This window comes from Mixophyes fleayi, unplaced genomic scaffold (genome assembly GCF_038048845.1).
Source record: "Mixophyes fleayi isolate aMixFle1 unplaced genomic scaffold, aMixFle1.hap1 Scaffold_3470, whole genome shotgun sequence".
NCBI lineage: Eukaryota > Metazoa > Chordata > Amphibia > Anura > Limnodynastidae > Mixophyes > Mixophyes fleayi.
This window is the reverse complement of record NW_027447471.1, coordinates 5,872-17,500: the sequence shown is the minus strand read 5'-3', so window position 1 is coordinate 17,500 and position 11,629 is coordinate 5,872. Positions and strand designations below refer to the sequence as shown.

The 11,629-nt window shown below is 41.9% G+C and overlaps 2 non-coding genes and 29 pseudogenes across 2 annotated transcripts; all 31 read left to right on the top strand.

Moving 5' to 3' along the window:
- LOC142131470 (5S ribosomal RNA) overlaps positions 1 to 39 on the top strand; it is a 119-nt pseudogene extending 80 nt beyond the window's left edge.
- Positions 40 to 129: 90 nt separating this feature from the next.
- Positions 130 to 247, top strand: LOC142131481 (5S ribosomal RNA; annotated as a pseudogene).
- A 93-nt stretch (positions 248 to 340) lies between these two features.
- Positions 341 to 459, top strand: LOC142131483 (5S ribosomal RNA; annotated as a pseudogene).
- A 91-nt stretch (positions 460 to 550) lies between these two features.
- On the top strand, positions 551 to 668 carry LOC142131449 (5S ribosomal RNA). The gene has a single exon (XR_012686419.1). It is a non-coding gene; the product is annotated as a 5S ribosomal RNA (ribosomal RNA).
- Positions 669 to 970: 302 nt separating this feature from the next.
- LOC142131467 (5S ribosomal RNA) lies at positions 971 to 1,088 on the top strand (annotated as a pseudogene).
- A 291-nt stretch (positions 1,089 to 1,379) lies between these two features.
- LOC142131503 (5S ribosomal RNA) lies at positions 1,380 to 1,497 on the top strand (annotated as a pseudogene).
- A 516-nt stretch (positions 1,498 to 2,013) lies between these two features.
- Positions 2,014 to 2,131, top strand: LOC142131450 (5S ribosomal RNA; annotated as a pseudogene).
- A 96-nt stretch (positions 2,132 to 2,227) lies between these two features.
- LOC142131460 (5S ribosomal RNA) lies at positions 2,228 to 2,346 on the top strand (annotated as a pseudogene).
- A 295-nt stretch (positions 2,347 to 2,641) lies between these two features.
- Positions 2,642 to 2,759, top strand: LOC142131454 (5S ribosomal RNA; annotated as a pseudogene).
- Positions 2,760 to 2,853: 94 nt separating this feature from the next.
- Positions 2,854 to 2,972, top strand: LOC142131486 (5S ribosomal RNA; annotated as a pseudogene).
- Positions 2,973 to 3,274: 302 nt separating this feature from the next.
- Positions 3,275 to 3,392, top strand: LOC142131453 (5S ribosomal RNA; annotated as a pseudogene).
- A 92-nt stretch (positions 3,393 to 3,484) lies between these two features.
- LOC142131478 (5S ribosomal RNA) lies at positions 3,485 to 3,602 on the top strand. The gene has a single exon (XR_012686420.1). It is a non-coding gene; the product is annotated as a 5S ribosomal RNA (ribosomal RNA).
- A 91-nt stretch (positions 3,603 to 3,693) lies between these two features.
- Positions 3,694 to 3,811, top strand: LOC142131457 (5S ribosomal RNA; annotated as a pseudogene).
- A 68-nt stretch (positions 3,812 to 3,879) lies between these two features.
- Positions 3,880 to 3,997, top strand: LOC142131459 (5S ribosomal RNA; annotated as a pseudogene).
- Positions 3,998 to 4,088: 91 nt separating this feature from the next.
- On the top strand, positions 4,089 to 4,207 carry LOC142131512 (5S ribosomal RNA; annotated as a pseudogene).
- Positions 4,208 to 4,284: 77 nt separating this feature from the next.
- Positions 4,285 to 4,403, top strand: LOC142131513 (5S ribosomal RNA; annotated as a pseudogene).
- Positions 4,404 to 4,482: 79 nt separating this feature from the next.
- Positions 4,483 to 4,600, top strand: LOC142131489 (5S ribosomal RNA; annotated as a pseudogene).
- A 300-nt stretch (positions 4,601 to 4,900) lies between these two features.
- LOC142131476 (5S ribosomal RNA) lies at positions 4,901 to 5,019 on the top strand (annotated as a pseudogene).
- A 92-nt stretch (positions 5,020 to 5,111) lies between these two features.
- LOC142131495 (5S ribosomal RNA) lies at positions 5,112 to 5,230 on the top strand (annotated as a pseudogene).
- A 94-nt stretch (positions 5,231 to 5,324) lies between these two features.
- LOC142131494 (5S ribosomal RNA) lies at positions 5,325 to 5,442 on the top strand (annotated as a pseudogene).
- A 303-nt stretch (positions 5,443 to 5,745) lies between these two features.
- Positions 5,746 to 5,864, top strand: LOC142131500 (5S ribosomal RNA; annotated as a pseudogene).
- Positions 5,865 to 5,959: 95 nt separating this feature from the next.
- LOC142131488 (5S ribosomal RNA) lies at positions 5,960 to 6,077 on the top strand (annotated as a pseudogene).
- Positions 6,078 to 6,382: 305 nt separating this feature from the next.
- LOC142131451 (5S ribosomal RNA) lies at positions 6,383 to 6,500 on the top strand (annotated as a pseudogene).
- A 91-nt stretch (positions 6,501 to 6,591) lies between these two features.
- Positions 6,592 to 6,710, top strand: LOC142131462 (5S ribosomal RNA; annotated as a pseudogene).
- A 276-nt stretch (positions 6,711 to 6,986) lies between these two features.
- Positions 6,987 to 7,105, top strand: LOC142131477 (5S ribosomal RNA; annotated as a pseudogene).
- A 63-nt stretch (positions 7,106 to 7,168) lies between these two features.
- On the top strand, positions 7,169 to 7,287 carry LOC142131504 (5S ribosomal RNA; annotated as a pseudogene).
- A 92-nt stretch (positions 7,288 to 7,379) lies between these two features.
- Positions 7,380 to 7,498, top strand: LOC142131498 (5S ribosomal RNA; annotated as a pseudogene).
- A 92-nt stretch (positions 7,499 to 7,590) lies between these two features.
- Positions 7,591 to 7,708, top strand: LOC142131510 (5S ribosomal RNA; annotated as a pseudogene).
- A 79-nt stretch (positions 7,709 to 7,787) lies between these two features.
- LOC142131456 (5S ribosomal RNA) lies at positions 7,788 to 7,906 on the top strand (annotated as a pseudogene).
- A 102-nt stretch (positions 7,907 to 8,008) lies between these two features.
- On the top strand, positions 8,009 to 8,127 carry LOC142131517 (5S ribosomal RNA; annotated as a pseudogene).
- A 92-nt stretch (positions 8,128 to 8,219) lies between these two features.
- On the top strand, positions 8,220 to 8,337 carry LOC142131501 (5S ribosomal RNA; annotated as a pseudogene).
- Positions 8,338 to 11,629: the final 3,292 nt, after the last annotated feature.

Genomic DNA, 11,629 nt, shown 5'->3' with positions numbered 1-11,629 from the left:
GGATGGGAGACCACCTGGGAATACCAGGTGCTGTAGGTATTTTTTTCCGTTTTTTTTTCTCTCTTGTTCCTGCTTCCTTCAATGCTGGTGTTGAGATGTATAAGAGATGTTGGTCAGTAGGCAAGCAATACCTACAGTAAACCACCCTGAACATGCCCAATCTCATCTGATCTTGGAAGCTAACCAGGGCCGGGCCTGATTAGTACTTGGATGGGAGACCACCTGGGTATACCAGGTGCTGTAGGTTTTGTTTTTTTCCGTTTTTTTTTCTCTCTTGTTTCTCCGTCCTTCAATTCTAGTGTTGAGATGTATAAGAGATGTAGGTCAATGGGCAAGCAATACCTACAGCCACACCACCCTGAACAAGATCAATCTCGTCTGATCTTGGAAGCTAAGCAGGGCTGGCCCTGGTTAGTACTTGGATGGGAGACCACCTGGGAATACCAGGTGCTGTAAGTTTTATTTTTTCGTTTTTTTCTCTCTCTTGTTCCTGCTTCCTTCAATGCTGGTGTTGAGATGTATAAGAGATGTTGGTCAGTACACAAGCAATACCTACAGTCAACCACCCTGAACATGCCCAATCTCGTCTGATCTTGGAAGCTAAGCAGGGCCGGGCCTGGTTAGTACTTGGATGGGAGACCACCTGGGAATACCAGGTGCTGTAGGTTTTTTTTTTCCGTTTTATTTTCTCTCTTGTTCCTGCTTCCTTCAATGCTGGTGTTGAGATGTATAACAGATGTAGGTCAGTAGGCAAACAATACCTTTAGCCACACCACCCTGAACAAGCCCAATCTTGTCTGATCCTTGAAGCTAAACAGGGCCTGCCCTGGTTAGTACTTGGATGGGAGACCACTTGGGGATACAAGGTGCTGTAGGTTTTTTTTTTTTCGTTTTTTATTCTTTCTTGTTCCTGCTTCCTTCAATGCTGGTGTTGAGATGTATAAGAGATGTAGGTCAGTTGGCAAGCAATACCAACAGCACACCACCCTGAATAAGTCCAGTTTTGTCTGATCTTGGAAGCTAAGCAGGGGTGGGCATGGTTAGTACTTGGATGGGAGACCACTTTGGAATACCAGGTGCTGTAGGTTTTTTTTTTTCGGTTTTTTTTTTCCCTTGTTCCTGCTTCCTGCAATGCTGTTGTTGAGATGTATAAGAGATGTAGGTTAGAAGGCAAACAATACATACAGCCAATCCACCCTGAACATGCCTGATCTTGTAAGTTAAGCAGGGCCAGGCCTGGATAGTACTTGGTTGGGAGACCACTTGGGAATACCAGGTGCTGTTTGTTTTTTTTTTTCGTTATTTTTTTTCTCTTGTTCCTGCTTCCTCCAATGCTGGTGTTGAGATGTATAAGAGATGTAGGTCAGTAAGTAAGCAATACCTACAGTCATCCACCCTGAACATGCCCAATCTCATCTGATCTTGAAAGCTAAGCAGGGTCAGGCCTGGTTAGTACTTGGATGGGAGACCACCTGGAAATACCAGGTTCTGTAGTTTAATTTTTTCGTTTTATTTTCTCACTTGTTCCTGCTTCCTTCAATGTCCGTGTTGAGATGTATAAGAGATGTAGGTCAGTAAGTAGGCAAGCAATACCTACAGCACAACACCCTGAATAAGCCCAATCTTGTCTAATTTTGAAAGCTAGGCAGGACCGGGCCTGGTTAGTACTTGGATGGGAGAGCACCTGGGAATACCAGGTGCTGTAGGTTTTATTTTTTCGTTTTTTTTTCTCTCTCTTGTTTCTGCTTTCTTCAATGCCGGTGTTGAGATGTATAAGAGATGTAGGTCAGTAAGAAAGCAATACCTACAGCCACACCAACGTGAACATGTCCAAGCTCATCTAATCTTGAAAACTAAGCAGGGCCAGGCCTGGTAAGTACTTGGATGGGAGAGCACCTGGGAATACCAGGTGCTGTAGGGTTTTTTTTTTTCGTTTTTTTTTCTCTCTTGTTCCTGCTTCCTTCAATGCTGGTGTTGAGATGTATAAGAGATTTTGGTCAGGAAGCAAGCAATACTTATAGTAAACCACCCTGAACAAGCCCAAACTCGTCTGATCTTGGAAGCTAAGCAGAGCTGGGCCTGGTTAGTACTTGGATGGGAGACCACCTGGGATTACCAGGTGCTGTAGGGTTTTTTTTTCCGTTTTTTTTTTCTCTCTTGTTCCTGCTTCCTTCAATGCTGGTGTTGAGATGTATAACAGATGTAGGTCAGTAAGTAGGCAAGGAATCCCTACAGCCATACCACCCTGAACAAGCCCAAACTCATCTGATCTTGTAAGCTAAGCAAGACCAGGCCTGGTTAGTACTTGGATGGGAGACCACCTGGTAATACCTGGTGCTGTAGTTTTTTTTTTCGTTTTTTTTTCTGTCTTGTTCCTGCTTCCTTCAATGTCCGTGTTGAGATGTATAAGAGATGTAGGTCAGGAATTATGCAAGCAATACCTACAGCAGAACACCCTGAATAAGCGCGATTGTGGAAGCTAAGCAGGGCAGGGCATGGTTAGTACTTGGATGGGAGACCACCTGGGAATACCAGGTGCTGTAGGTTTTTGTTTTTTTAAGTTTTTTTTTCTCTTTTGTTGATGCTTCCTTCAATGCTGGTGTCTAGATGTATAAGAGATGTTGGTCAGTAGGCAAACAGTACCTGCAGTAAACCACCCTGAACATGCCCAATCTCATCTTATCTTGGAAGCTAAGCAGGGCCGGACCTGGTTAATACTTGGATGGGAGACCACCTGGGAATACCAGGTGCTGTTTGTTCTTTGTTTTTTTCGTTATTTTTTTTCTCTTGTTCCTGCTTCCTTCAATGCTGGTGTTGAGATGTATAACAGATGTAGGTGAGTAGGCAAGTAATCCCTACAGCCATACCACCCTGAACAAGCCCAAACTCGTCTGATCTTGTAAGCTAAGCAGGGCCGGGCCTGGTTAGTACTTGGATGGGAGACCACCTGGGAATACCAGGTGCTATAGTTTTTTTTTTTTCGTTTTTTTTCTCTCTTGTTCCTGCTTCCTTCAATGTCCGTGTTGAGATGTATAAGAGATGTAGGTCAGTAGGCAAGCAATACATACAGCCACACCACCCTGAACAAGACCACTCTTGTCTTATCTTGGAAGCTAAGCAGGGCCGGACCTGGTTAGTATTTGGATGGGAGAGCACCTGGGAATACTAGGTGCTGTCGTTTTTTGTTTTTTTCGTTATTTTTTCTCTCTTGTTCCTGCTTCCTTCAATGCTGGTGTTGAGATGTATAAGAGATGTAGGTCAGTCGGGAAGCAATACCTACAGTCATCCACCCTGAACATGCCCAATCTTATCTGATCTTGTAAGCTAAGCAGGGCTGGGACTGGTTAGTACTTGCATGGGAGACCACCTGGGAATACCAGGTGCTGTTTGTTTTTGTTTTTTCGTTATTTTTTTTCTCTTGTTCCTGCTTCCTCCAATGCTGGTGTTGAGATGTATAAGAGATGTAGGTCAGTAGGTAAGCAATACCTACAGTCATCCACCCTGAACATGCCCAATCTCATTTGATCTTGGAAGCTAAGCAGGGTCGGGCCTGGTTAGTACTTGGATGGGAGACCAACTGGGAATACCAGGTGCTGTAGGTTTATATTTTTCGGGTTTTTTTCTCTCTTTTTCCTGCTTCCTTCAATGTCCGTATTGAGATGTATAAGAGATGTAGGTCAGTAGGCAAGCAATGCCTACAGTCAACCACCCTGAACAAGACCAATCTTGTCTGATCTGGGAAGCTAAGCAGGGCTGGGCCTGGTTAGTACTTGGATGGGAGACCACCTGGGAATACCAGGTGCTGTCAGTTTTTTCTTTCTCTCTTGTTCCTGCTTCCTTCTATGCTGGTGTTGAGATGTAGGTCAGTAGTCAAGCAATGCCTACTGTAAACCACCCTGATCATGCCCGATCTCGTCTGATCTTGGAAGCTTATCAGGGCCGGGCCTGGTTAGTACTTGGATGGGAGAGCACCTGGGAATACCAGGTGCTGTAGGTTTTTTTTTTTCGTTTTTTTTTCTCTTTTCTTCCTGCTTCCTTCAATGCTGGTGTTGAGATGTATAAGAGATGTAGGTCAGTAGGGTAGCAGTGCCTACAGCCATACCACCCTGAACAAGACCACTCTCGTCTTATCTTGGAAGCTAAGCAGGGCCAGACCTGGTTAGTACTTGGATGGGAGACCACCTGGGAATACCAGGTGCTGTAGGTTTTTTTTCTCTCTTGTTCCTGCTTCCTTCAATGCCGGTGTTGAGATGTATAAGAGATGTAGGTCAGTAGGCAAACAATACCTACAGCCGCACCACCCTGAACAAGCCCAATCTTGTGTGATCTTGGAAGCTAAGCAGGGCTGGACCTGGTTAGTACTTGGATGGGAGACCACCTGGGAATACAAGGTGCTGTTTGTTTGTTTTTTTTCTCTTGTTCTTGCTTCCTCCAATGCTGGTGTTGAGATGTCTAAGAGATGTAGGTCAGTACGTCAGCAATACCTACAGTCATCCACCCTGAACATGCCCAATCTCATCTGTTCTTTGAAGCTAAGCAGGGTCGGGCCTGGTTAGTACTTGGATGGGAAACCAACTGGGAATACCAGGTGCTGTAGGTTTATTTTTTTCGTTTTTTTTTCTCTCTTTTTCCTGCTTCCTTCAATGCTGGTGTTGAGATGTATAAGAGATGTAGGTCAGTAGACAAACAATACATACAATAAACCACCCTGAACGTGCCCAATCTCATTTCATCTTGGAAGCTAAGCAGGACTGGGCTTGGTTAGTACTTGGATGGGAGACCACCTGGGAATACAAGGTGCCGTAGGTTTTTTTTTTTCGTTTTTATATCTCGCGTGTTCCAGCTTCCTGCAATGCTGGTGTTGAGATGTATAAGAGATGTAGGTCAGTAAGCAAACAATACCTACAGCCACACCACCCTTAACAAGCCCAAACTCGTCTGATCTTGGAAGCTAAGCAGGGCTGGGCATGTTTAGTACTTGGGTGGGAGACCACCTGGGAATACCAGGTGCTGTAGGTTTGTTTTTTTTCGTTTTTTATTCTCTATTGTTCCTGCTTCCTTCAATGCTGGTGTTGAGATGTATAAGAGATGTAGGTTAGTAGGCAAACAATACATACAGCCAATCCACCCTGAACATGCCCAATCTCGTCTTATCTTGGAAGTTAAGCAGGGCCAGGCCTGGATAGTACTTGGTTGGGAGACCACTTGGGAATACCAGGTGCTGTTTGTTTTTTGTTTTTTTCGTTATTTTTTTTCTCTTGTTCCTGCTTCCTCCAATGCTGGTGTTGAGATGTATAAGAGATGTAGGTCAGTAAGTAAGCAATACCTACAGTCATCCACCCTGAACATGCCCAATCTCATCTGATCTTAAAAGCTAAGCAGGGTCAGGCCTGGTTAGTACTTGGATGGGAGACCGACTGGGAATACCAGGTGCTGTAGGTTTATATTTTTCGGTTTTTTTTCTCTCTTGTTCCTGCTTCCTTCAATGCTGGTGTGTAGATATATAAGAGATGTTGGTCAGTAGGCAAGCAATACCTGCAGTAAACCACCCTGAACATACCCAATCTCATCTTATCTTGGATGCTAAGCAGGGCCAGACATGGTTAGTACTTGGACGGGAGACCCCTGGGAATACCAGGTGCTGTTTGTTTGTTTGTTTTTTTCGTTATTTTTTTTCTCTTGTTCCTGCTTCCTCCAATGCTGGTGTTGAGATGTATAAGAGATGTAGGTCAGTAAGCAAGCAATACCTACAGCCACACCACCCTGAACAAGTCCAATCTCATCTAATCTTGGAAGCTAAGCAGGGCCAGGCCTGGTTAGTACTTGGATAGATGACCACCTGGGAATACCAGGTGCTGTAGGTTGTTTTTTTTTTTCGTTTTTTTTTTCTCTCTTGTTCCTGCTTCCTTCATTGCTGGTGTTGAAATGTATAAGAGATGTATGTCAGTAGGCAGGCAATACCTACTGTCAACCACGCTGAACATGCCCAATCTCGTCTGATCTTGGAAGCTAAGCAGGGCCGGGCCTGCTTAGTACTTGGATGGGAGACCACCTGGGAATACCAGGTGCTGTAGGTTGTTTTTTTTTTTCTGTTTTTTTTTCTCTCTTGTTCCTGCTTCCTTCAATACTGGTGTTGAGATGTATAAGAGATGTAGGTCAGTAGGGAAGCAATACCTACAGCCACACCACCCTGAACAAGCTCAATCTTGTCTGATCCTGGAAGTTAAGCAGAGCCATCCCTGGTTAGTACTTGGATGGGAGACAACCTGGGGATACCAGGTGCTGTTGGTTTTTTTTTTCCGTTTTTTTTTCTCTCTTGTTCCTGCTTCCTTCATTGCTGGTGTTGAGATGTATAAGAGATGTAGGTCAGTAGGCAAGCAATACCTCCAGTCAACCACCATGAACATGCCCATTCTCATCTGATCTTTGAAGCTAAGCAGGGCCAGGCCTGGTTAGTACTTGGATGGGAGACCACCTGGGAATACCAGGTGCTGTAGGTTTTTTTTTCCGTTTTTTTTTTCTCTCTTGTTCCTGCTTCCTTCAATGCTGGTGTTTAGATGTATAAGAGATGTAGGTCAGTAGGCAAGCAATATCTACAGCCACACCACCCTGAACAAGATCAATCTCGTCTGATCTTGGAAGCTAAGCAGGAAAGGGCATGGTCAGTACTCCGATGGGAGACCACCTTGGAATACCAGGTGCTGTAGGGGTTTTTTTGGGTTTTTTTTTTCTCTTTTGTTCCTGCTTTCTTTAATGCCGGTGTTGAGATATATAAGAGATGTAGGTCACTAGGCAAACAATACCTACAGCCACACCACCCTGAACAAGCCCAATCTCGTCTGATCTTCGAAGCTAAGCAGGGGAGACCACCTGGGAGTACCAGGTGCTGTAGGTTTTTTTTTTTCATTTTATTTTCTCTCTTGTTCCTGCTACCTTCAATGCTGGTGTTGAGATGTATAAGAGATGTAGGTCAGTAAGCAAGCAGTACCTACAGCCACACAACCCTGAACAAGCCCAATCTCGTCTGATCTTGGAAGCTAAGCAGGGTTGGGCCTGGTAAGTACTTGGATGGGAGCCCACCTGGGAACTCCAGGTGCTATAGGTTGTTTTTTTCGGGGTTTTTTCTCTCTTGTTCCTGCTTCCTTCAATGCTGGTGTTGAAATGTGATACCTACAGCCACACCACCCTGAACAAGCGCAATCTCATCTGATCTTGAAAGCTAAGCAGCACCAGGCCTGGTTAGTACTTGGATGGGAGACCACCTGGGAATACCAGGTGCTGTAGGCTTTTTCTTTGTCATTTTTTTAACTCTCTTGTTCCTGCTTCCTTCAATGTTGGTGTTGAGATGTATAAGAGATGTAGGTCAGCAGGTAAGCAATACCTACAGCCACACCGCCCTGAACAAGCCCAATGTCATCTGATCTTGGAAGCTAAGCAGTGCCAGGCCTGGTTAGTACTTGGATGGGAGACCACCTGGGAATACCAGGTGCTGTAGGCTTTTTCTTTGTCATTTTTTTAACTCTCTTGTTCCTGCTACCTTCAATGCTGGTGTTAAGATGTATAAGAGATGTAGGTTAGCAAGCAAGTAATACATACAGTCAACCACCCTGAACATGCCCAATCTCTTCTGATCTTGGAAGCTAAGCAGTGCCGGGCCTGGTTAGTACTTGGATGGGATACCACCTGGGAATACCAGTTGCTGTAGGTTTTTTTTTTCATTTTTTTTTCTCTCTTGTTTCTGCTTCCTTCTGTGCTGGTGTTGAGATGTAGGTCAGTGGGCCAACAATACCTACAGCTACACCACACTGAACAAGCCCAATCTCATCTGATCTTGAAAGCTAAGCAGGGCTGGGCTTGGTTAGTACTTGCATGGGAGACCACCTGGGAATACCAAGTGCTGTAGGTTTTCTTTTTTTTTCGTGTTTTATTCTCTCTTGTTCCTGCTTTCTTTAATGCTGGTGTTGAGATGTATAAGAGATGTATGGCAGTAGGCCAGTAAGCAAGCAGTACCTACAGCCATACCACCCTGAACAAGTCCAAACTCGTCTGATCTTGGAAGCTAAGCAGAGCCATGCCTGGTTAGTACTTGCATGGGAGACCACCTGGGAATACCAAGTGCTGTAGGTTTTTTTTTTTCCGTTTTTTTTTCTCTCTTGTTCCTGCTTCCTTCAATGCTGGTGTTGAGATGTATAAGAGATGTAGGTCAGTAGGCAAGCAATACCTACAGTGAACAACCATGAACATGCCCAATCTCATCTGATCTTGGAAGCTAAGCAGGGCCAGGCCTGGTTAGTACTTGGATGGGAGACCACCTGGAAATACCAGGTGCTGTAGGTTTTTTTTTTTCATTTTTTTTTCTCTCTTGTTTCCAAGAGAAAGGTAGACTGGAGTGTAAAAAAGCGTTGTTTTTGGACTGCAATGAAGAAATGACTATGTTTTGCGATTTCTCCTGCTCAGAAAGACTGAGAAAGTTGATATTTGTGGGCAATGTTAGAAATGTCAGGAGAAACAAGAATTATGTAAAAGGATTGATGTAAGTCATTGTTTCCAAGAGAAAGGGAGACTGGAGTGTAAAAAAGCATTGTTTTTGGACGGCAATGAATAAATGACTGTTTTGCGATTTCTCTTGCTCAGAGAGACTTAGAAAGTTGATAATTGTGGGCAATGTTAGAAATGTCAGGAGAAACAAGAATTATATAAAAGGATTGATGTAAGTCATTGTTTCCAGGAGAAAGGGAGACAGGAGTGTAAAAAAGCGTTGTTTTTGGACGGCAATGAAGAAATGACTATATTTTGCGATTTCTACTGCTCAGAAAGACTTAGAAAGTTGATAATTGTGGGCAATGTTAGAAATGTCAGGAGAAACAAGAATTATGTAAAAGGATTGATGTAAGTCATTGTTTCCAAGAGAAAGGGAGACAGGAGTGTAAAAAAGCGTTGTTTTTGGACGGCAATGAAGAAATGACTATATTTTGCGATTTCTCTTGCTCAGAAAGAATTAGAAAGTTGATAATTGTGGGCAATGTTAGAAATGTCATGAGAAATAAGAATTATGTAAAAGGATTGATGTAAGTCATTGTTTCCAAGAGAAAGGGAGACAGGAGTGTAAAAAAGCGTTGTTTTTGGACTGCAATGAAGAAATGACTATGTTTTGCGATTTCTCCTGCTCAGAAAGACTTAGAAAGTTAATAATTGTGGGCAGTGTTAGAAATGTCAGGAGAAACAAGAATTATGTAAAAGGATTGATGTAAGTCATTGTTTCCAAGAGAAAGGGAGACAGGAGTGTAAAAAAGCGTTGTTTTTGGACGGCAATGAAGAAATGACTATGTTTTGCGATTTCTCCTGCTCAGAAAGACTTAGAAAGTTGATAATTGTGGACAATGTTAGAAATGTCATGAGAAAAAAGAATTATGTAAAAGGATTGATGTAAGTCATTGTTTCCAAGAGAAAGGGAGACTGGAGTGTAAAAAAGCATTGTTTTTGGACGGCAATGAATAAATGACTGTTTTGCGATTTCTCTTGCTCAGAAAGACTTAGAAAGTTGATAACTGTGGGCAATGTTAGAAATGTCATGAGAAACAAGAATTATGTAAAAGGATTGATGTAAGTCATTGTTTCCAAGAGAAAGGGAGACAGGAGTGTAAAAAAGCGTTGTTTTTGGACTGCAATGAAGAAATGACTATGTTTTGCGATTTCTCCTGCTCAGAAAGACTTAGAAAGTTAATAATTGTGGGCAATGTTAGAAATGTCAGGAGAAACAAGAATTATGTAAAAGGATTGATGTAAGTCATTGTTTCCAAGAGAAAGGGAGACAGGAGTGTAAAAAAGCGTTGTTTTTGGACGGCAATGAAGAAATGACTATGTTTTGCGATTTCTCCTGCTCAGAAAGACTTAGAAAGTTGATAATTGTAGACAATGTTAGAAATGTCATGAGAAACAATAATTATGTAAAAGGATTGATGTAAGTCATTGTTTCCAAGAGAAAGGGAGACTGGAGTGTAAAAAAAGCGTTGTTTTTGGACTGCAATGAAGAAATGACTATGTTTTGCGATTTCTCCTGCTCAGAAAGACTTAGAAAGTTGATAATTGTGGACAATGTTAGAAATGTCATGAGAAACAAAAATTATGTAACAGGATTGATGTAAGTCATTGTTTCCAAGAGAAAGGGAGACTGGAGTGTAAAAAAACGTTGTTTTTGGACGGCAATGAAGAAATGACTATATTTTGCGATTTCTCCTGCTCAGAAAGACTTAGAAAGTTGATATTTGTGGGCAATGTTAGAAATGTCAGGAGAAACAAGGATTATGTAAAAGGATTGATGTAAGTCATTGTTTCCAAGAGAAAGGGAGACAGGAGTGTAAAAAAGCGTTGTTTTTGGACGGCAATGAAGAAATGACTATGTTTTGCGATTTCTCCTGCTCAGAAAGACTTAGAAAGTTGATAATTGTGGACAATGTTAGAAATGTCATGAGAAACAAGAATTATGTAACAGGATTGATGTAAGTCATTGTTTCCAAGAGAAAGGGAGACTGGAGTGTAAAAAAACGTTGTTTTTGGACGGCAATGAAGAAATGACTATGTTTTGCGATTTCTCCTGCTCAGAAAGACTTAGAAAGTTGATATTTGTGGGCAATGTTAGAAATGTCAGGAGAAACAAGGATTATGTAAAAGGATTGATGTAAGTCATTGTTTCCAAGAGAAAGGGAGACAGGAGTGTAAAAAAGCGTTGTTTTTGGACGGCAATGAAGAAATAACTATGTTTTGCGATTTCTCCTGCTCAGAAAGACTTAGAAAGTTGATAATTGTGGACAATGTTAGAAATGTCATGAGAAACAAGAATTATGTAACAGGATTGATGTAAGTCATTGTTTCCAAGAGAAAGGGAGACTGGAGTGTAAAAAAACGTTGTTTTTGGACGGCAATGAAGAAATGACTATATTTTGCGATTTCTCCTGCTCAGAAAGACTTAGAAAGTTGATAATTGTGGGCAATGTTAGAAATGTCAGGAGAAACAAGAATTATGTAAAAGGATTGATGTAAGTCATTGTTTCCAAGAGAAAGGGAGACAGGAGTGTAAAAAAGCGTTGTTTTTGGACGGCAATGAAGAAATGACTATATTTTGCGATTTCTCTTGCTCAGAAAGAATTAGAAAGTTGATAATTGTGGGCAATGTTAGAAATGTCATGAGAAATAAGAATTATGTAAAAGGATTGATGTAAGTCATTGTTTCCAAGAGAAAGGGAGACTGGAGTGTAAAAAAGCGTTGTTTTTGGACTGCAATGAAGAAATGACTATGTTTTGCGATTTCTCCTGCTCAGAAAGACTTAGAAAGTTGATATTTGTGGGCAATGTTAGAAATGTCATGAGAAACAAGAATTATGTAAAAGGATTGATGTAAGTCATTGTTTCCAAGAGAAAGGGAGACTGGAGTGTAAAAAAGCGTTGTTTTTGGACGGCAATGAAGAAATGACTATATTTTGCGATTTCTCCTGCTCAGAAAGACTTAGAAAGTTGATATTTGTGGGCAATGTTAGAAATGTCATGAGAAACAAGAATTATGTAAAAGGATTGATGTAAGTCATTGTTTCCAAGAGAAAGGGAGACTGGAGTGTAAAAAAGCGTTGTTTTT